This window comes from Callithrix jacchus, chromosome 5 (assembly GCF_049354715.1).
Source record: "Callithrix jacchus isolate 240 chromosome 5, calJac240_pri, whole genome shotgun sequence".
Lineage (NCBI taxonomy): Eukaryota > Metazoa > Chordata > Mammalia > Primates > Cebidae > Callithrix > Callithrix jacchus.
The window spans coordinates 31,014,885-31,038,446 of record NC_133506.1 but is presented as its reverse complement, the minus strand read 5'-3'; the positions used below and the strand labels follow the sequence as shown (position 1 = coordinate 31,038,446).

The following is a 23,562-nucleotide window of genomic DNA, read 5'->3' as shown; positions in this document are numbered from 1 at the left end:
ACGTACTAGTATCTGTGTCTGACTCTCTTTGTAGTTGTCTGGCAGTCTCAGGCAGTCCTCCCAAATGCCTGCGGAGGCCCCACTGGACAAGTCTAACTGACAGGCAGGCAGATGATGGAGAGTCTGCGGTTTTTCACTGACAGGGAGATCCACAGCTGACTGCAGAATGCTGGATGAGTGTGGACAGAGGAAAGCGAAGACCCGTCATCTGGTGACAGCGTTTTCCCCAAGTGTTTACCATGAACACTCATCCTTTACCTGAGAGATGTGGCAGCTCTACCTCATTTAAAGGGAAGACACTGTGCACTTCACTGCTTCAGGGCTATGCATGGTGCCAAACTGTGTTGGCTTAAACTAATTATGATATTTAAAAGTTCTGAAAGAAAGTTGGCTTTCAAATTAGCAATATGTGGGGCTAGCAAATTATGTAGAAACTGGATAAGAAACAAATATTCTAAAAGGAGCCAGTAATCAGTTCATCTGCATGCACCTAATGGCTGCAGTAGCACACACCTGCCTGCCGTAATTTTCTCTTGTGTAAGTTCTTTCATCCTGGTGAGCAGCATGTAGTGCAATAGTACAGCAACGTGTGAAAAGCCTGCTGCACCAGAGACTCAACAGCACCTCGCTTTGCTTGTCCCATCATCCTCATAAGAATCTGTTCTGGTGCTGACAAAGTCATTCTGCTTGGCTCTCTCTGGACGATAGATCAGAATATACTGCCCCGACCTCTGAGTAGGTGGGACGATGTTGAACGCTGCTCCTTCGGAAATGTCAGGAGGGGAAGAAAGGCAGACAGCTCTAAAATGCAGAGGCTGCTCTGGGAAGCCTCGATGTCTTGGGGACTGGAAGCCTGACAGTGAATGCATCAGTTTTTCTGATCAAAAGGAGTTTACAGAAATATGTAAGTAGTTACTTGTTTTCTCAGGATTCAAAGGGGCTTCTGAAATGCTCTGGTAGATACACACCTGCGTATTTAAACCCTGTGTGTTTGAGAATCAGAGAGACAAAGTGCCCTTCTGGTGACCCCGTTTGGTCAAACTGGAGCCTGTTATGAGGCCTCCGAATGTCATTGTTTAATGGAGAAAGGTTCAACCATGATCAACTATGACACCAAAAAAGAATAGAAACCGCTCCATGTCTGGCCGTGAGCTCTCCGTCATTAATCGGCACCTTCACTGGGAGAGAACACATTCTCATCCCGGCCATCTTTCATCAAATGTCCCCCTTTAAGAGGGGACAGATGCCTTGCTAACTAAGTGCTTAAAATTGTGCCAACCCTCAGGAAGGCACAACTCAGAAAGAAGCCCTCCCGGGGTAGGTGTCTTACCATGTACCAACGCTATGGCAAGTATTTCTTTCTGTAGATTTAAAATTTTATTCAAGGCATACATTGTCAAAGTGAATTAAAATATCCAACCAAGCACTATCTGCAGACAGCACACTTCCCACTGAATGATAAAAGAAGATGGAGAGGAAAGTGTAGGCAACTATATCATCTAATCACCAACTACAAGAAAGATGGTGGTGCTGTGCTAGCAACGTACAAAGTTCTTTTTTACCAAAAATGTCACTAGAGATAAAGACAGATATTTTCAAAGGAGAAAATGCAAATCCACCAGGAAGCTAACACAATTGGAAATACATACGAGCCTCAAAACGGAGCCCCCAAACACACGAGGCGACAGTTTCGAATTGAAGGGTAAATGCGTAATAAAAAATAGTTGTAAATGTCAACACCCCTCTTTCTATAATGTGTGGAATAATCTGGTGGAAGATCGATAAGGAAATGGAAGACTGGAGCTCTATAAATCAACTACAACTAATAGACACGTACAGTACCTTTGACCAAATGGCAGTAAAATACGTATACTTCTCAAGTGTACAGAGAACATCTCCAGGATAAACCACTTGCTAGGTCATTAAAAGAACAGCAGTAAGTGTAAAGTGATTGAAATATTATAAAACACGTTCTCCAACAACAATAGAATGAAATTAGAAATCAATAGGTAAATTTTAGAAACGTGGAAATTAACGAACACATTCCTAAGTAACAAATGGGCCAAAGAAGGAATCAAAAGGTAAATCAGAAAATACTTAGAGACGAATGAAAACGAAGATGTAGTATACCGAAACTCACCGGAAAAAGCTAACGCCTTGCTTAGGGAGAAATTTATGCTGTCATTCCTACATTTAAAAGAAGAAAAATTTCAAATCAAGGATCACCTTGAGATTCTGGAAAAAGAGCAAACTAGATGCAAATCAAACAGAAGGAAGAAAACGATAGGGTTTATAGCATGAGTCAGTGAGATACAAAGGACAGAAATAAGCAAGACAATGCTTGGTTCCTTAACAAAATCCACAAATTTGGCAAAGTTTTAATGAGCCAACCCCCATATCACTTAAACCAAGAATGAAAGGGAGGATATCATGACTGACGTCACAGAAATAAAAAACATTATAATGGAAAACTATGAACAAAGGAATACCAGCAGAAAATGTAACTTTAACAGCCCTCCTTAGGAAGAGTGATTGATTCTTACTATCAAGAAGAAATTGGTCGTAAGAATCAATCGCTTCAGGTGGTATAGTAACTATCATTTTTCCTATCGATACAGGGGCATGAGGTCCCCAAAGTTAAGTAGTCCTAACTTCCAGTCCAAGGGAAACATCATTGTGCTCCTAGGGGAAATATTCTTCTCTTTGGAACTAAGCCCCCTAGGCCTGCAGAGAATGAGGTTGTGGGAACAGTAAGCACACATTTTGCGGGTGGGTCACTAGGGATAGTAATGAGTGACACCTCTCCTACATCAGCCCTGAATTCCTGGACCTAGGAATCCTGGCTATGAAAGATACAATGCCTTATATTGAATGCCAGTTCAGAGCATGTACAGCCTCTTGAAGAACCTTGCTCCAGCCCCAGAAGGTATTCCCGCCTAACTGGCATGGTACCAGTCTTCAAAAGACCATTTCACCATTATATAAAGTCAGCTGCTTCACGATGACAATTTCCACGAGCAGGGGTGGTTGGCCACACCTGGTTTGTTGTGAAGTGAGTTGCTTGATTAGAAGTAACATTGTGTGGAATATCATGATGGTGGATAAGGCATTCTGTAATTCCATAAATGATAGTTTGCTTGAAGTACTGCATTCAGGAAAAGCAGATCACTATCCAAAGTGCCTATTCCATTAAGAATAAGTGCTGCCCTTTCCATGACAGAAACTGTCCAATATAATTTACCTGCCACCAGGTATCTGACTGATCACCCCAGAGCATGGCGCCTTAGTAGGGAGTCAGTGTTGGCCCCTGCTGCTGGCAGATTACAAACTCAGTAATAGCCATGAGGAGGTCGGCCACGGGGACTGGAAGTCCATGTTGCTGAGCCCATGCCTAACATCCCCCGCTGCCACCACAGCCACCTTATTCATGAGCTCGTTGGATGATGACAGGTGGCTGAAGAAAGAGGCTGACTGTTATGGACAGAGAAAACTATCCCATTTATTAAAATGTGTAGCTGAGCTCACCCTTTGGGAAGCATTCACATGGGACACAAATATCTTGACTTTTTTTGTTTATTCATATAAGTCTATGCATATACTCTTCCCCAATTTCCTTCTCACAAATTTTCCAGTCGTGTTCCTTCCAAATTCCTGACCATCAGACAAACCTCTGGCTACAGCCCTTGGATCAGTATACAGTCACACATCTGGCCATTTCTCCTTCCAAACAACGTGCACAACCAGGTTCACTGCCTAGAGTTCTGCCCTTTGGGAAGATCTTCCTTCACCACTGCCCTTCGAGAGTATCTCAGAAAAAGGCTGTGAGGCTGCAGCTGTCCACTTTCAGGTATTGCCTGTATGGCAGCAGAACAATCTCTAAACCAGGCCCAAGACTTCTCTTCATCTGTCAACTGGTCCTGGAAACCGGCAATTAGGCCATAAGCACAGGCTGGGAGAGACAAGGCAGTGCAGCAGGAGTAGAAACCATGGTTGTTTGGGGGGCTTCCTCCTGTTACAGACTTGTGCCTTCAGAGCCTGCTAGGGTTGGTCTCACGTAGACCAACATGGTTGGTCTGATTAAACCACTTCTTCCTGAGGACAGTGTTGTGGGCATGCCCAACTCTATGGCTTGGTGGGTAAGATGACACCCAGCTCATGACAGGCTGCTTAGGTCGCACAATAACTTAGTGACCCGTGGCCTATTCTCTGCTAAGCCCAGCAGCAGTCCAAATCCTGATCCCAAAGGAACAGTGCTTATCCAGAAAGGATCGCAAGGATCCTTTTTGAAGGATTTGCTTCAAAATCCTGAGGCCTGCACTGAAATTCCTATGTAGGAGACTGCCAGTGGCTGCAGACAGCGTGACTACGTGTCAACGTCACTTCAAGTAACGTCCGATCTGCCAAATCATGTGGCCTAGTTGGCACAGCAGCCTGTACCTGTTGCAGAGACTTCTTTCCTTCAGAGTCCCACTGAAAACTGGTGGCTTTTAAGGTTACTCAGTAAACAGGCTGGGATAGTGCACCCAGATGAGGAATGCGTTGGCCTCCCAAACCCAAAGAGGCTCAACATGCATCATGCCTTCTTTTGAGTTATAGGAGGGGCCAGATGCAACTTACCTTTCACATTAGAAGGAAAACTTCAACGTACCCGATGTCACTGAACTCCTAGAAGTTCTGCTAAGGCATGAGGCCCCTGATAAATGTATTTCTGACTCTTTGGCATGCAAACGTCTTTTCAGTAAGTCTGGAATAATTGCTGCCTCCCGCTCACTGGTTCCAGTCAGTATAATGTCATCAGTGTATTGAGCCAGGAAGGTGACCAAAGTCCCTGTGAACTAAATGATGACACAGGGCTGCAAAAGTGATGCACTCCTGAGGTGGGACAGTGAAGGTGTACTGGTAGCCTTAGGAGCTCAAACACACTGCTTCTGGTGGTCTCCATTAGCAGGGATGGACATAAACACACTTGCCAGATCAATGGCTGCATAGCAGGTACCATGGGATGTGTCAATTTCCTTAAGTAATGAAATGACATTTGGTACAGAAGCTGCAACTGGAGTCACCATCTAATTAAGTTTATAATAATTACTGCCATTCTCCAAAGTCTGTCTTCTGCACTCCAAATAGGTGAGTTGGGGGTGCAGTGAGAATCAGTGCCCCTGTATTTTTCAAGTCCTTGATGGTGGTGCTAATTATTTAAATTCCTCTAGAATGTAGTCTTGCTTTCTGTTTAGTATTTTCCTAGGTAGAAACCATTCTAGCCTTCCACTTGCCCTTCCTCATTATAATTGTTCCCTCACCCTACAGGTCACTAATGTGGGGATTTTGCCAACTGCTGAGTGTTACACTTGTGTAGACTAGAACTGGAAAAATAGCCACAGGATATGTTCAATAACTCAAGGATTCAAAATTTCAGGTCAAGTTCTGCATGAATTACTCGAAAGCTTCGATGTCTGTTCTGACAGTTTATCTCCTGTAGCCACAAGGCTGAGATTGCTGAAAAGGAAACCCATAATCTTATCCTGCAAGTGGCTAACTAACAACAGAAATGGAATTTCTAGCCTTGTAGAATATTTACTGTTACAATGAGAGCACCCTTTGTTTTCCAACACTGTCCAGTGACAGCAAGCAACCCGTAAGTGCACATTATACTTGTTAGGTTGACAAAAGTGTTTGAAAGTATTACATACACAGTCAGTCAGACCTTTGCTTCTTATGAGTGTTTGATTAGAAGTATCCAATGATGATCTCATGCATAGATTTCCAGAGCACATCATGGATTATGAGTGCTTTTTTTATACCTGCAATAGAGACATTAGCATCTTATTTAATCAAATTAAAGAGTCAATTCAAGAAACCCTAGAACCAATTCAGAAAATTTATCTTTAAGATTATGTCCAATTTTTTTATAGCAATTTTTTATTAATCATGGTTCACCAGAGAAACAGAACCAGTATAATATGTATCTATAAAAAGAGACTTATTACATGAAATTGGCCCACATGATTATAACATATGGGGCCAAATCTCAAAATCTTGGTTGTAATGTCTTCTTAGCCAGAAAGAATAAACAAAAATAACAAAAGAAAAAAATGGATAAATTGTACTTTATCAAAGCTTGACTGCCCTTCCAAGGATACAATGAAATTGTGAAAAGATAACCTACAAAATGGGAGGAAATAGCTCCAAATCAAATAAGGTCAATTTGTTATTATTCACATTAGCAAACACTGAATTAGCAAATACAGAACTTTTGATCCTAAAGTAAATAATACAAGTTTAGATTTCTGTGAGCTTCTGACCACATCACTTTTGTGTCAACCAGTCAATACATAACCTTGCTTTATGTGTGCTGCTATCTAAAGACACCTTATTTAACACACATTGTTGATTTGTTAACACTGAATTCACAACCAACAGCACTATCACTCATGCCTGAATGAAAAGTATCTAACACACATATTTTCTCTGTAAGGGACTTCACAACCTTCCTGCATTTAGGGACACTAGCCAGGCAATATAAAACAGAGAAATCAACAGCAACAACAGAAAAAGCATAAAAATTTAAAAATCATGGCAGTCAGTAGTCACAAAAAGGACACCTGTTTACAGTCTGAGAGCTAAAACATCAAGGTAGAGCTTCGTCTTATTCAACTGTAGCTGGGAAGTGCATGCCAAGTGGTTCAAACATTTTGCCACACTGTGCATACCTGTGAGTAGCTGTGAAAGCACTGTGATTGTTGATTTGAGGTTGTGGAAAAATTTCAGCAAGTAGGCAAATTCATAAACGCAAAATCTGTGAATAATGTGGATTGGTTGTATCAGATACAGGTCTAGGATCCAAAATATGCAAATGATTCTTATAACTTAACAATAAGGACGTATAATGAACTAAAAGTGGGCAAGTGATCTACATAAACATTTCTCCCAGAAAGATATGTTCATGGCCAAGAAGCACATGAAAAGATGCTCAACATCATTGTCCTCAGGGAAATGCGAATCAAAACCAAGGTGATGTCACTTCACATACACCAGGATGGCTAAAATGTGAAAGATCAACAGTAAGTGTAGACAAGAGTGTGAAGGAAGTGGGACCCTTACACATGATGGGAAATGTCAAAGGGTGTTGCTGCTTTGGAGACCAGTTTGGCCTTTCCTCAAATGTTAAGTAGAATTTCCATATGACTGGCAATTTCATCCCCAGGTACATACGTAAGAAAAATGAAAACATGTTCATGCAGAGACTTGTGTGAAACTGTTCATAGAAGCGTTATTCATAGCGACCATACAGTGAAAACAAACTATTTATCAACAGGTGAGTGGGCAAGTGAATATGGTATATCCTTACAATAGAATATTATTTGAAATAAAAAGGAATACAATGCCAAAACATTGTTCAATATAAGTGAACTTTTTGAAAACATGTTACGTGAAAGAGGCCAGTCCCCCAAACACAAATTGTATGATTCCTTTGGTATGAAATGTCTAGAATAGGTGAATCAAGAAAGATATACAGTAGACTAATGATTGTCTAGGATTGTGTAGGTTACAGAGAAATGGGAACTGACTGCCAAAAGTTATGTAGGTTCTTTTTGTGGCGATGAAAGTGTTTTAAAATTCATTGCAGTCACGGCAGAATAACAGAAAATATATTTTAAATCACTGAATTATACATTTGGGTGGTTTCACTGTATAATATCAAGTATATTTCAATAAAGTGGTTAAAAATAAGAGTTAAACAAATACCTACAATATGACCCATAAATTCTACTCCTAGGTATTCTCAAGACAAAATATAATGTTCACACTAAAGTTTACATAAGAGTATTGATAGAAACTTTGCTCATAGTAGTCAAAACTAGAAATAACCCAAAATGATCATCAAAATCATTGTAAATCTACACAATAAAATTCTACTTATCAATAAACCAGAATTAATTAATGAATAAACAGAACAATATGGATGAATTTAAAAAATCATTATGTTGAGCAAAAGAAGCTGGCCAGAAAGAACATACAACCGTATGGTTTCATGTAGGTGAAATTTTAAAACAGGGAGGAACAGAAACTAGTTTCCTAGGGCCAGATGATTGGGGACAAACTGTGAAAATATACAATAAAATATTCTGAACTAATGGGAATGCTTTTTAAATATTAAACATATTTAACAAACATTAAGCAAAAATAACGAAGCAATGTGTGTACTACCGGTCATTAAAACATATTATAAAGGTATAATAATTAAAATGTCTACATAAAAGTACATAAATCAATGGCTCAGAAATGGGATCTAGCATTTATAAATGATAAAGATGGGATTTCAAATCAGCAACTGGGATTCCACAATTTTGTATTGTTCAGTAGCAATCCTTATGACAACTGCTTAACTTTGGAAGACATAACAGGAAATCCTAGTGGAGTATGTGAGACTAGAGGTGAAGGAACTGAATTTAAGCACTGTGCTCTAGTTAATAACATTGTGTCCTATGGGAGTAGGGGTCAACTGTTCTAACACCATACATTTTAATGTATACTGGAATTGATGGAATTGAACCATTAAGTAAATAGATGGTGGATGGTGGAAGCCAAGTTTCTCACTGTTAGAGCACCAGCAAGATGAGGAGGCTAAAATGATTTACATGATAATGAACTCAGTTGGAAGCATCAGTATTAACTCCTATTTAGCTAAGTATGGATACAAATGATACAAATTTTTATGTCAAAATATTTATAGATACATGTATATATATATATATGAGCTAGTATATATGGGTGTATGTATTTATGTGTGTACATATGTGTATACATGTACATATGTACACATAGCTACATGTGTGTATATATCATTACTCCTGGAATGTGGTTATACATATATGCATATAAAAGAAACCACATATATATGTTCATGTGTACATATGTGATTTCTTTTATGTATATATACACACACATATAAGAAACCACATCCAAGCAGCTACATATATATATATATATATGTATAATACGCACACACACATACGTATTTATATACATATCTGAGCTTGTAGTGTGATAATTGCTGCTGGGATCTGGCTTATTAACCTATATATATATATATATGTGTGTGTGTGTGTGTGTGTGTGTGTGTGTGTACACAGCCTATATATGTGTGTGCATGTATATAGAGACACATGGTATAAACATGTGTATACATGTTTCCTTGCTCTCTCCGCTGACATAGCTTAGAAAAAAGCACATCCCAGCAGCAATTCTCACCCTAAAAGCGTAGATCTTGGTTTCAAATACTCTTCTCCAGTGTGAGAAACCACAGCTTCTTGGCAAAAGGGCTGATTCTAAGACAGGGATAGACAGGGATAGAGAATATACAAAATGAGACTGGAGCACCTCGTGTTGCAGGAAAGTAAGAAACAGGTAAACAAAGCCACATTCAGGAGGGTTTGTCAGGAAGGCACAGGACTGACCAAGAAAACTCTCAATAGTCAGGGCTGGAATAATTTGATAACATAAAGTAGTCTAATATTGAATTATAACCCAAAGTGCAAAAAAAAAAACCACTATGAGTTCATGAAAGATATGATTGAATAAATAAATAAGTGGAGACAGGTGATAAGTCTCCTTTGCAGAAGAATTCCCAATAATATGTTTTCATATTTCAGTTTCAAGAAGATGAGCATAAGTCCTAATTCCCTAAATATGAATGGTGCATAATGACTGCCTCCCAAATAGTACGGTTTGGAAAAGGGGGTAGGGAAGAGAGTACCTTTGCATGGGGAAACTTGACAAATACTACCTCACCCAGGTCAACATCAAGGGTAATAAATCATGTGGATTGTATCCACCCTTTAAACAATGCAATGGAATGCCATTTTACCTCTGCAGTCTTCCCGGCAGGAACCAATGAGCCTAATATAATTATGAGAAAAACATTAGACGAATCCCAATAGATGGAATTTCTACAAAATATCTGCAAAGTATTCCTGGTCATGGAAAGAGTTAGGTCATGGAAGGAGTTTAAAAAGACATTGCAGGCAAATATTACCCAAATGAAGGCTGGAGTTGCTGTCATAATATTAACAAAAGAAATTATACTATGAAAACATGGTAAATGGAGGCTTAAATAATGATAGTGGTTTAAATGATAAGAATTATACAATAAATCTAAACATTTACCTACCTATAAAATAGTTTAAAATAAATACATACATAAAGTGTATTTGCTAGATCTCCAGGGGTAAAAGAACAAATCACTAATATACTGGGATATTTTGACGTAGTTGTTAACTATTAAGAGGTCAACTAGACAGTGAATTAGTAAGAATTTAAAATATTTGAACCATACAATTACCACTCTTGATTTGATGAATTGAGAATATGTGTTTCTCTCAAGCACACATAAATCATACTTAGAAAAATAAAACAGACATAGATTGGGCCATAAGTCCTGCTCAGACTTTTCAAAGAAACTAGAACCATAGAGTCATTCTCTCAGACCACAGCACAGTTAAGTTGGAAATCATTTACAAAAAGAGAAATGAAACACCATAAGTTTGGTAATTAATAACATCCTTCCAAACAACCTACAAGGCAAAGAAGAAATCAAAATGAAACTTTAAAATTAATTACAACCACATATAATAAAAACACTGTGTTTCAAAACTACTTTAAAAAAAGGAATGAGGAATAAGCATAACAATAGGTGGAGCAGAGATTAAAAAGCTAATTAAAAGATAATAGAAAATACAACTTAACAACTCTTCCAACAGAATTTAGATAAAATAGAAATAAAGCTAGAAAAATAATTTTCTAAAAAAGGTTCAAGAATAAATAGGAAACCTGAAAAATCCTTTAATTGTTAAGGAAATTGAATCAGTATTTCAAAATCTTTATACACACACACACACACACACACGCCCCAAAAACACGAAGCCATTTTACATAAAAGTTGAACCTGTTTTTTAAAGACCAGCTCATTCCAACGTGATAAAACTCATTCCAACATGATAAAAACAGGAGAGAAAAATAAGGATTCTTACTCAACAATGGTAACCATAATATCATAATCTAAAAGGAAAAGTATAAGAACAAGAAATTATTGCTTAAACATGATTATGAACATAAATGCAAAACCTTTAGGCAATATATAAATAACCAAATAGAGTAATTTATTAAAAAGTTGAAATATTATAATTGAGTTGAACTTATTCTAAAAATGCAGGAAATTAACATTATAAAAATTTATAAATGAAATTCACCACATTAACACATTAAGGAAAATTCTAATAGTCATTTCAATATATATAAAAAAGTATTTGATAAAATTAAAAAATATATATAAAATTGCTGGTAATACCTACTAAAATGCCTAAGAATGCTATAGTAACCAAAACAGCATGGTAATGGCACAAAACAGACATATAGACAAATGAAAAAGAATGAAGAACCCAGAAGTAAAGCAGCACACCTGTAGCCACTTGATCTTCAAAGAAGTTGAGGACAGTAAGCAATGGGGAAAGGGTTCCCTATTCAATAAACGGTGCTGTGTAACTGACCAGCTGTGTGCAGAAGACTGAAACTAGACACTACATTTCACCTTATACAAAAATTAACTCAAATGGATTAAAGATTTAAATGTAAGGTCTCAAACTAGAAGAATCCTAGAAGAAAAACTAGGAAATATTCTGGACATCAGCCTTTGGAAAGAATTTTTGACTATATTCTTAAAACCAATTGCAAAAAAACAAAGATTGCCAAGTGGGAGCTGATGAAACTGCAGAGCTTCTGCACAGCAGAAGAAATTATCAACGAGTAAACAGACAACCTAAAAACGGGAGCAAATATCACAAACTATGCACCTGACAAAGGTCTAACATCCAGAAACCATGAGGAACTTAAACCACTTAACAAACAAAAGTCAAATAACCCCCTTCAAAAGTGGGCAAAAGACAAGAACAGCTACTTCTCAAAAGAAGACATTCAAGTGGCCGACAAGCATATGAAAAAATGCTCAACACTAATCATCAAACGATGCAAATCAAAACCACAAAGAGACATCTTCTTCCCCACTTTTATTTTTAAAACAACAGCATGCTGTGATTTTATGTTTTATCTTCTCCCTCTACTTGAGTTTCCTTCATGTTCTCTAGAGATTTTGCCAGTGTTCTGTCTAGAGATTTGGGACTGAATCAATTAAGAAGCACAGCCCTGCCTCTGTTTTTTCTGAATGGCTGGTTTTGACTATTTTTTAGTATTATACAAACGATGTATGAATGGGATCCAAGGAGGTCTGTCTCAGGCAGTGCCCAGTGGGTAGGGTTCCCAGAATCAAGCATTTCTTCTTTAGCCCAATCTCCTTTCTAGTCTTAGTTATCAAAAGCCAAGCATAGGGGCTTGTGGCTTTCACCAAAGGCAGAGAAAACGGAACACAGAATACAAAAGCTAAGGTAATTTGTTTCTCAGAATACAAGTGGGGATCACTGTTATGGGAATGTGTGAGACTATACATTTCCTAATTTCTTCATGATGGCTGTCTTGAAAAGAACAGAGAAGACCACTGGTCTCAATACTCCCATGCCAGACACTGCACCTTCAGGAACTGTCTCATCTATGGCGTGAATGCTTTTAACTGTTCCCAGCCAAGCTATTTTGCAATTCCTAGAAATAGAAGTAGCTTCCTGGTGGATCACCTGAGGTCAGGAGTTCCAGACCAGCCTGGCCAACATGTTGAAACTCTGTCTCTACTAAAAATACAAATAAAAAATTAGCCAGGCATGGTGGCAGATGCCTGTACTCACAGCCACTCTGGAAGCTGAGGCAGGAGAATCACTTGAACCCAGGAGGCAGAGGTTGCAGTGAGCTGAGGTTGTGCCATTGCACTCCAGCCCTCCAGCCTGGGCAACAAGAATGAGACTCTGGGAAAAAAAAAAAAGGAAGGGAAAGGAAGGAGAAGGGGAAGGGAAAAGGGAAGGGGAAGGGAGGAGGGAAGGAGGAAGGAAGGAAGGATGGAAAGAAAGAAGGAAAGAAAGGAAGGAAGGAAGAAGAAGGAAGGAAGAAGGAAGGAAGGAAAGAAGGAAGGAAGGAAGGAAGGAAGGGAGGGATGGAGGGATGGAGGGACGGAGGGAAGGAGGAAGGAAGAGGAAATACCCTTCTGGAGGGCCAAGGGAGATGCCAACGTTTGGTGTCCATTGTGATGTAAGCTGTTCCTTTCGGGGCAATGCTGATATTTTTCCCCTCATGGAGGTGGAATTGATTTCTGGGCTGTGGGAAGGATAATCCAAACCTTCCATTTTCCCCCAAACATCATGTTTGAGTGCCTAAAATATTACTCATTTTGCATCTATTAACAAATCATCTCAGTCTCTTGGTAGCCTAATGCTTCCTTGAACCTGCTTTTGTGTCTTAGATCATTAGTTAATAAATTAAATAAAATCATTTTTATTTTCATTAAAGTCGTGATCTTTTTCTTTTTGAATATTATCCCCTAAGAATTGTTTATTCATTATAACCTAAAAGAACCCAAATATTGCAAACCTTAAGTTTTGTCAAAGGTGTTCACAACCATATTTACAATTAATTCTGGCAGAAGGATTGGAAAGATTAACTACTTTGCCTTATTTTGCAGATGTTGAAAATGAGTCTTATGTGTTTTTAGCTACTGGGATTTGGACCTGGGTCTTCTGCACAGGCCTGAGGTCTTCCCACCATGGAGTGTGATCCCCAGACAAGCAGCGGATTCTCAGCTCCGTCTAAACCCTACTCAGTCAGGAATGAGGGCTGGGAGAGCAGCAGTCTGTATTTCAGCAAGGTCTCCATGTAACACGGATGCAGCCAGCCAAATGTGGAAACTGCTCCCCCATTGCGTATGTGAAGCACCTGATGAGCGTTTAAAACACTGAAGTGTGGGTCCCCCACTAGAGGCTCTGAGTCACTGTGTAGCCTACACATCCAGGTTTGAACAGCTCCCCAGGCACAGCCAGGGTTGCAAACTACTGCCCTTTACCTTGGTAACTCCAGTTCGTAAGTGCACCTTTGAAGTATTTTCAGTTTGCACTCTATACAAAGCATGACAGACTGTAATCGGACCCATGGCTAACAAGAGAGAAAATTTTTAATGGATCTCATAATGAGATTTAATTTCCCTCTGCAAGAATCATGAAGATCCCGACTCTTAAAAACAGCATATGCCTCCTCACTCAAGAGAAGTAAAGGGAATGAATGTTCTTTGGGTTGGAGAAAAAAAAATGGAAAGAATGTCATTTGGATTGGCCCCATATGGTTCAGTTACTTCTCAATATAGCACAAATTCATTTTAATTTAATGGATTTGTTACTAATTTCCTGAAAAGCTTTTTCAGAAGGAGGTTATGAATTAGCAGCTCGGCGTCCTACTGAGGAAGTCATTACATCGCAAACTCCAAGCTGAGATAATCAAATAATAACTGGCACTTTATCACTTCTAAAGTAATATTCTCAAATATGGAACTGTGAAAGAGAACATTTGCCAACAGCATTATTGCCGTGGAGATGATTCGTTTCTAAAACAAACGGAGCACCTCTTTCCTCGGTGCCCATCTGCCCTTGCCTTTGAGACGTTTCAGACATGGAGCACCAGCCTAATGTGTGTTCACATCTGTAGCTTCACAACTTCGGGGAGCCTCTGGGAATGTTTAATGGACTCGACTGGTCATGAAAGAGATGTGCTAATTTGAATAATGCCAGGGCGGGTGATGCTGAGGATGCTCATTGGTTGGGACATGAATTGTCCCATGAGATGTTTGTTTTGCATCGACTCAGCACAGCAGTGGCTCAATCACTTCATTCAACATCGTGATTTTCTTTCTTCTTCTTCTTCTTTTGAGACAGGGTCTCACTCTGTCACCCAGGCTAAACAGCAATGGTGTGATCATAGCTCACTGCAACCTGGAACTCCTGGCTCAAGTGATCCTCTCCCCTCAGCCTCCCAAGTGGCTGGGACTACAGGCATGTGCCACCACAATCGGCTAGTTTTTTAATTTTTGGTAGAGAAGGACGGTCTCGAACTCCTGGACTCAAGCTGTCCTCTTGCCTTGGCCTCCCAAAGTGCCAGGATTACAGGCATGAGCCACCACGCCCAGCCCCACTGTGATTTTCTAAAGAGGTTCTAAGCGAAAGGATCATATAACAAACTCAAAAAATGCCGTCTTGGGATTTATTTAGGATCTCAAATTCTTATTACCTTTTGAATAATATTCTACGGATTATGGTTCAAAATATTTCTTTCCTACACCAAAATGGATTATTGAGATATGTTAGACTTTAAGTGGCTACCAAAGAGAGTTTATTCTGTTGAATAAAGTTTCTCACTCTCACAATATTCTCCTTCTATAATCAAGCAATCATCTCTTCATGCTGTCAATTTTAGATGTGTCTGTGGAATATATGCACATCTTTAATTCCTAATAAGTATGTAGAATTCCCGAGACCAGCACAGGGCAGGGACAGTGCATGTTATAATTTTGAATCCATCATTGGGTACTAGATACACAGTAGGTGCTTCATGCGCATGGTGGCTCACATGAGGGAATCTGTATGGGCTCAGCCTCTGTGCCCGCTCAGTGCCTTAGCCTCTGGGACAGTTTGACTTCAAAGCCTGGCTCTGCTACACAATACCAGTGTATCTTGGGTTAATTGTATGGCTTGTGCCTCTGTTTTCTCAGCTATAAAATGGGGATAGCAATTGCACAAACTTCATAAATTCATATTGGAAGATTAAGTTTCTTAATCTCTGAACAGGGCTGAGCACAGGCTAGAGTCCATTATGTCAGCATAATTTGACTTATTTGCCTTGCCTTGCCTGCGTTTTCCTTGCCTGCAATTTCCTTGCATTGCCTTGCCTTGCCTGCGTTTTCCTTGCCTGCAATTTCCTTGCATTGCCTTGCCTTGCCTGCATTTTCCTTGCCTGCAATTTCCTTGCATTGCCTTGCCTTGCCTGCGTTTTCCCTGCCTGCAATTTCCTTGCATTGCCTTGCCTTGCCAGGAATCTTCTTGCCTTGCCTGGAATTGCCTTGACTTATTTGTCCTTGCTCACTTTCCAGGGGAGATTTGATTTCCAAGACCCTGCAGGACCCTTTGCCACCATTGTGTCTTGCATCTGTTTGATTTGGTGTCTGAAATGTACATCATTTCACTGATTTCTTTGGATTAGCATCATCAATGACAGGTAGGTGTTAAGGAATACCTAATCGACATGAGGTTCGACACAGAAGCCTGATGATTGGGGTGGGCGGTCTCAGCAATGGGGGCAGCTAGAAGCTTCCAGAGTGTGGTTCGTGGCACCCTCTCTGTGACCCCGGGAGGCTCTGTGGGGAGAGGAAGCTTCTTTTATACCCACAACTAATTAAATAGTAATGAAGTTAGGGTGGGAACACCCAGTGCACCAAATGCAGTTGCAACCAGTGGAGCATGTCCCGGTCCCAGCAAGGAGCTGAGTGACCTCAGGCTCAATTAGGAGTACTCCAGAGGGGTCACAGAAGGGAATATTTGCACTATTGGAGGCAAGGTGTTTCTCTGGCTAGCAGGTTCAGGAAGCTTCTGGCTGTCCTGGCCTTCCCATCAGAATCCCCTCCTGCTGAGAACAGTTTATTACAGTTAGAGGGTGGTCTGGGGACACCATCACACGACAAGAACATTCTCAGCTGCCTCAGATTTCCCCACGGTTATACTGGGTCGTTCAGAAAGGAAGCGCAAGATGGATTTCTGATGACAGGTCTCTGCTGTCTTAATAAGTGCTCTGTTGGTTTGGAGTTCACTTTCTATCAGGGAGGAACTGAGCAAACAACAGATACTTTCATTCATTCACTCCCACATCTAACTTACATTTAAGTGCTTATTTTATTTATGGGACCAAGGAAGAAACAAAAGAAGTGAAACTTTTTCCTCATCCTCCAGAACTTATAAAAATTTACTGAGGAGACATGACACAAAACAGGTCCTTTTGGAAGCAAGACTTCATGTTCTCATTGGACAGGGCTGGGATGGGGACAGAGGACCAAGCACCCCCTCTCTGCCCAGGACACACTCGTACTCCAAGGCTCACTTCTCACCTGGCTGAGGGCAGTGGCCGGCGATGCTGGACTGAGGGGGAAGCCTCAGCTGGCTGTCAGTAAATGTGAGATGTAAACGGCATGGTGGGGGATGGTGGGCACTGAGAGCCACCACACCTGGGGGTGACTTCTGAGTGGATGACCACCAGGAAAGTGACCTTGGGAAGAGTGTTTCCTCAGTTGCAAATGAGGAAGATAATGGCTGCTCTTCAAGGTTATCATATGGATGAGTCGTGACACAGGTGAGCCGTGGCACAGGTGAGCCGTGGCACAGGTGAGCAAGTTGCAGCATGGCAAGCTGGGTAAACACAGAGGCTGCATTTGCTTCTTACTGTCTCATTCTCAACACCCTGCTGTGTTGTCTTGCAGGATTGGGGGTTTGTAAAATATTACTTGAATTAGTTCAGGTAAATGTTTCACATGTAGCAGACTCTTAAAAATCTTATATGTTTTACTATTTTATTATTGTTTAGCTTACTTCCTGCTCTGAAATTATGTGATTTATTGATAAGATTCTAATAAAAACTAACAATCAAGAAATACCTTCATTTATCAATGGCTTTTCTGTGAACTGTTGAGTCAGGAAATCGGACTTTGGAGAAAAAACTCATTCTTTTTATGAGAGCAAAGGATGAAGAAATTGAACAAGGGAGGAGAAGGATGGGGAGGTGGAGGATTTTAGGAGAACCTTAGAAATGAGCCCCATCAGGGGTGAATCTGATGGAGCAGACCTAGCATTTTTCTACCATCCCAGTCTGAGCCCAGAATCCAGCAGCGAGTGATTATTAAGGACGTGCTCCCATTGTCTTGGGATAAGGCCCAGTAGAGAAGGGATGCAGTTTTGAGGGAAGACCCAGCTTCAGCCTGATTCGGCGGGTAAATTACAATGTATACTCCAGGGTTTGTCTGGCTCATCTTGGAGCCACAGGTTAGGGATTCTTAGGCAGCTCCACCAGCTCACAGGCAGGGCTCCGGAGAAAGGCACAGATGTGAGGCATTAGCAGCAATGCACTAGGAACCTGGGGGTGGGTGCACAGAGATCCATGGGGATCCATGGGGATCTGGGTGGGGAACAAGAGTGCCTGATGCCAAGGCAGCACTAGGCAGTGGCTGCTTTAGGTCAGAGATCTCAAAGCCCAGATTCCAACAAGGGTTCTTCTGGGAACAGTAACTAAGGGCAGATGCCAACATGAGTCTTGAAGTCTACTCAGCCCTGTGGAATTCTGAATCACAGGCACAAGGAGCTGCTTCAGAAGCCTCAAGCTGATACCTGAAGCCATTCTCCTCAGCCAAAGAGCATCCTTAAGTTCTGAAGAGCTTTTATGGACATAGTCAATCCTTGAAGTGGCCATTTAAATTAAAAAATGAACTTTAAATGTCAACTTACATTTCAATTTTCAGGCAATTTCTGACATGAGTTGAGATTTTTGGTGTAGGTTGAACATGGAATGATTTGTATATTAAAATGCATAATCCCAATTGATCCCTAATCAGTTGTCGGGAAAAAAAATTGCATTTCTCTAGAGCAGCTGGTTGATGCATACAGTATAAGAGCCTGTGATAATATGAGCAGTCACGTTGCACTGACTGATCCAAAGTGGAACCTCAGCGTGGCTGACCTGCAGCCGGTGGACAGGAAATTACATGGATCCTTGGGCATTAACCTTGTCTTGGGTGGTGTTTCACAGTCTACCTCTCTTTGCCTTATTTTTCCTTTTTCTTTTTTTGAAACAGAGTCTCAGTCTGTCACCCAGGCTGGAATGCAGTGACATGATATCGGCTCACTGCAACCTCCCAGGTTCAAGTGATTCTCTTGTTTCGGTATCCAAGTAGCTGAAATAACAGGCACACAACATGATGCCCAGCTAATTTTTTGTATTTTTAGTAGAGACAGGTTTTCGCCATGTTGGCCAGGCTGGTCTCGAACTCCTGACCTCAAGTGATCTGCCCGCCTCGGCCTCTCAAAATGCTGAGATTACAGGTGTGAGCCAGCACGCCTGGTCCTGCCTTGTTTTTTGATCTAAGGATCGTTTGTTTTCCAGTTTGAACTTTTTTGGAATGATTATTTCTTTTATTTATAGACAATTAATATAATTTAGCCAGGATACTCTAACAGTATCAACGGCAGTGAACGATCTCTCCTCCCACTCCTTCATTACCTGAGACAAATTTTTATTTATGCATTTATCATATTAGAATAAAATCCTCATATTGTAGCCAGTGTTTCTCTACCGTCTCATCAACCGTTCAACGACAAGTGCCAGATTTTATATGAATTTCTATTTCTTAAGTTACCTTGCAGGGCACATGCCTGAATAGTTGTTGATGACATAAACGGTCAACAGAGCTTGGTCTGTGCCAGCTGGTCAGTCCAGTCCAGGCATCTCAGGTTACCATCTCAGGACAAATTGTCCACCTTGAACTATTCTGGTGTCTAACAGAATAAATACGTATTTCATCAACAGAAAAAAAAAACTCACAGCAAAAGCCAGTGATGTTGTTGGTTTATGTGTATGACAATACATGCATTCTTCAAGTCTTAGAAAGGGAATATACATGAATAGATATAGAAATATAATAGAAAGAAAAATGTTAATTGTGGTTAAAACAATGTGCTAGAATGTAGATTAATCTCCTTTTTTATTAGAGAGTTCAGCAATTGCTAACATTTCTAACAATAGAAGTGCTGGAGATAACAGTAAAATATATTACAAAGATAATGTCATTAAAAATGAAAGGGAAACATCCTTAAACAATAGAGTAGAAAAGTTGTTGCAGAGGCACACTTCCATTGCAGAGATGTGTGTCTCTACAGTAAATGCTGTCTTGGCTGTCTGACTTTAAATATATCATCCCTCCAGGGGTACATGCTGTATATTAAATTTTTAGATTGGCCATTAAAAATTTAGTTTTAAAGTCTCACTCCTGACAGAACAATCTTCCAAATATTAGATTTTACTTTTCAGTTTAAATTATTCTGTCCTCTCTTCATTTTCAATTTAAGTCACTTATTTGCAACAAAACACTGAGTGAAATGAAATCATTTGAATGAATAACACATGAACTCCAGAGAATGTAGCCCACATGCTGTGCATGTAATGAAATCTGTTTCTCTTTGATGATCTCAATTAAAAGAAGTTAAGAATTGAGAGTGTGACTTTAATTGTTTCTTGATGTATCTATGGTTTCTTCTAGGCAGAAAACACTTCCATCAGGGTTTCTTGGGGCTGTCCTTGGGATGAGGTCCCTGATATGGATGATTAGGAGTATTTCAGGGAAGGGGACCAAGAACTGATATTCACAATAAAAGAGTGGAAGTCTTTTGTTCATGTAAACTATAATTTTATTATAAACACTCCCGAAACATAGAAATAAAACTACTTGCTCCATTTTGCTACAATCAGTGGGTCAGGAGTTCTGGCTGGGCTCAGCCAGGTGGTTCTTTTGCCCCATATGGCATTGACTAGGATTCCCTGGTGGAACCCTAGAAGAAAAACCCAGGAAATGACTGAGTTATTTCAATATCTATTTAACACACTTTAATTGAGTTTTTTTGTTTGTTTGTTTTCTGTGTGCTGTGCATTTTTCTCAGGCTTTGGTGAATCTGTTGAATAAGACTTAAAATTCCTGCCTTCATGAGGCTTCTATTTTAATGAGAAGACAGATAATTCAATAAGTACATCAGCATATAGTCTCAGCTACTACAGTAATGTTCAGTGAAGAAAAGATCATGAGGTCCTAGGCTAGAAATGACTGTGCAGGCAGCAGGGAACACTTTTCTGTTGTTTAAGTGTGGAGGGAGGCTCTCCCGGTAGAACATTTGAAAGGATGTTTTGGGTTTTTTTTTCTTTTTGAGACGGAGTTTCGCTCTTGTTACCCAGGCTGGAGGGCAATGGCGCGATCTCGGCTTAGCGCAGCCTCCGCCTCCTGGGTTCAGGCAATTCTCCTGCCTCAGCCTCCTGAGTAGCTGGGATTACAGGCGTGCACCACCGTGCCCAGCTAATTTTTTGTGTTTTTAGTAGAGACGGGGTTTCATCATGTTGACCAGGATGGTCTCGATCTGTTGACCTCGTGATCCACCCGCCTCGGCCTCCTAAAGTGCTGGGATTACAGGCGTGAGCCACCACGCCCATGTGAAATACGAGAAAGAAAACATTTATTTGGAAAGAGTAAGAAACACAAAGTCCCTGAGGCAGAAGTAAGCCTTGACTTTTTGAGCAACCCAGAGAGGTTGCGGCCGAGTCAGAGAAAGTAGGCACCTGTTAGTTATTAAACGCTGCATGGGTGGCTTATAACAATGACAGTAACTTACTATCTCTCGTGAATTCTGTTGGTCAACAGTTCAGGAGGGGCTCATCTGTGGTTCTGGCTCAGAGTCTCTTGTGTCACAAGTAAGCTGGACGTCCATCATCTGAAGGCTTGACCAGGGCCAGGGAGCCATTGCCAAGGGAGCTCCCTCCCAAGGGGGGCGAGTTTATGCCGACTGTTGGCTGTGGGCTTCAGTTCCTCAAAACATGGTAGCTGAGTTCTAAAGGTGAGTAGGGAAAGAGAGAGTGATCTAGGAGGAAGTTTCATCCTTTATACAACGTAGCCTTATAATTCAACCCGTCTGAATTCTGCTGTACTCTACCAGTCAAAGCCCAGACCTGTAGAGACTATCTGTAGGAACTTGCAGAGACTGATGATGTGGGAGGAGCATCAGCCACGTTGAGAGAGCATGTGGGCTCAGATAAATAGGTAGGTTTGACCACCTTGGAGAAACCCAGTCCAGTCCAGGTGGCTAGATAACTTAGGGGCTTGGGAGCATGAAGAGGAGTGAGGATTTTAGTGCAAGAGCAATGGGAATCCTTGGAAGGTCTGGATAGAGAGGTGACATAATCATATTCACAGTGTCAGAAGATCACTCTTGATGGTGTGTGCAAACCTGACTGTAGAGAAGAAAGACAAGAAGCCGCTGATGTTTTCCAGGAAAAAATGACTGTGGGTAGAAATAGGTTGTGCCCGTGGAAATGGCAGGAAGTTTCAAGTTTGGGAAACGTTTTAAAGTACTTTTGTATTAGATGTGGGGTATGAGAGAGAGGAATTAAAGACTCCTAGACTTTGGGTTGGAGCAAATGGGCAAATGGTTCATCCTTCATTGAAATGGAGAAGATGGGGTAAGGAGCTGATTTAAGAGTGGTGGGGACTCAAATATCTATATTGGGCAGGCCCAGTTTGATGCCCGTGGATAGGGTGGACACAGGGAGTTCTGGGAAGGGCGATGCAGAGGGCTGCAGGCCATTCATTGGTGATCCTGACAACAACACATCGAGGAAGGCCTGATTGGGGTGGCTGAAGAGAGAACGGATAAGGGAAAAGAGGCAACATTCAAGATCTATCTCATTAAAAATAAGACTTAATTCAGAAAGTGGAGGACCAAAAATATTGAAAGAATTAAGCTAATGCAATCATCATATCATGGTTTGAACCTAAGGGGCAAATAAACAATTTTCTAAGTCACTGATAATATGAACTCACCTACACTAACAGTCTGTCTGCAGTGTAGACAGATAGCACACACAAGCAAAGTCATAGTATTTGTATTTTATAGAAGAGGGTTTCAAAGAAGAGGGAGTTACTACTGTAATCGGGAAAAGTTGAAGGAGGAGCGGCAAATAAGACTCTGCTTGTCCATGACAAGACTTGGGCTATCAAATCCTATCTAGGTCTGAGAAATCTTGTGCTATCCAGCATATTTATTCATCTTTCAGCCTTTTTGTGGGAGCTAAGAAGGCCCCTACCACAGTGTGCTCTACTTTTTAGTCATATGTTGGTTACACTTACTGTTTAATTTATCATTATTATTATTGTTGTTATTGTTGTTTGAGATGGAATTTCACTCTTGTTACACAGGCTGGAGTGCAATGGCACGATCTCAGCTCACTGCAATCTCCGCCTCCTGGGTTCAGGCAATTCTCCTGCCTCAGCCTCCTGAGTAGCTGGGATTACAGGCAAGCGTCACCATGCCCAGCTAATTTTTTGTATTTTTAGTAGGGATGAGGTTTCTCCATGTTGGTCAGGTTGGTCTTGAACTCCCCACCTCAGGTAATCCGCCCGCCTTGGCCTCCCAAAGTGCTGGGATTACAGGTGTGAGTCACTGTGCCTGGCCGTTTGATTTATTGTTATTATTCTTGGCCTAAGTTTATAATGGACAAAGACACCCCCGTTCATCCCAGTTAGATTTACTGAGCACTAACTGTGTGCCAGGCTCTGCCAATGCTGTTAGTCATTCCTGGATTGCATGCATAGATCGCGTCCAGCACAGAAAGGAGGACACACAAAGACTCAAAGTTGGAAGAGGTGTAGCCCAGGTTAGTTACTAGACACAAAGGAAGGTCTCATCTTCAACGCACATGATTATGTACTTCCAACCTGTTGTGGGTGGGCTGAATATGAGTGGGAGAAGGAATGGGGACCTCAGAAAGGCTGCTCTTCTGACTGGCCCAGAA

General features: G+C 40.8%; 1 long non-coding RNA gene across 1 annotated transcript in view; it reads left to right on the top strand.

Annotated features, from left to right (window-relative positions):
• Nucleotides 1-20,223, top strand: part of LOC118153592 (uncharacterized) — a 40,074-nt gene extending 19,851 nt beyond the window's left edge. The window contains exons 3-4 of the long non-coding RNA XR_004742857.3: nucleotides 16,067-16,191; nucleotides 16,920-20,223. This is a non-coding gene — a long non-coding RNA (uncharacterized LOC118153592). The remainder of the gene's footprint in view (nucleotides 1-16,066; nucleotides 16,192-16,919) is intronic.
• The last annotated feature ends 3,339 nt before the right edge of the window (nucleotides 20,224-23,562 follow it).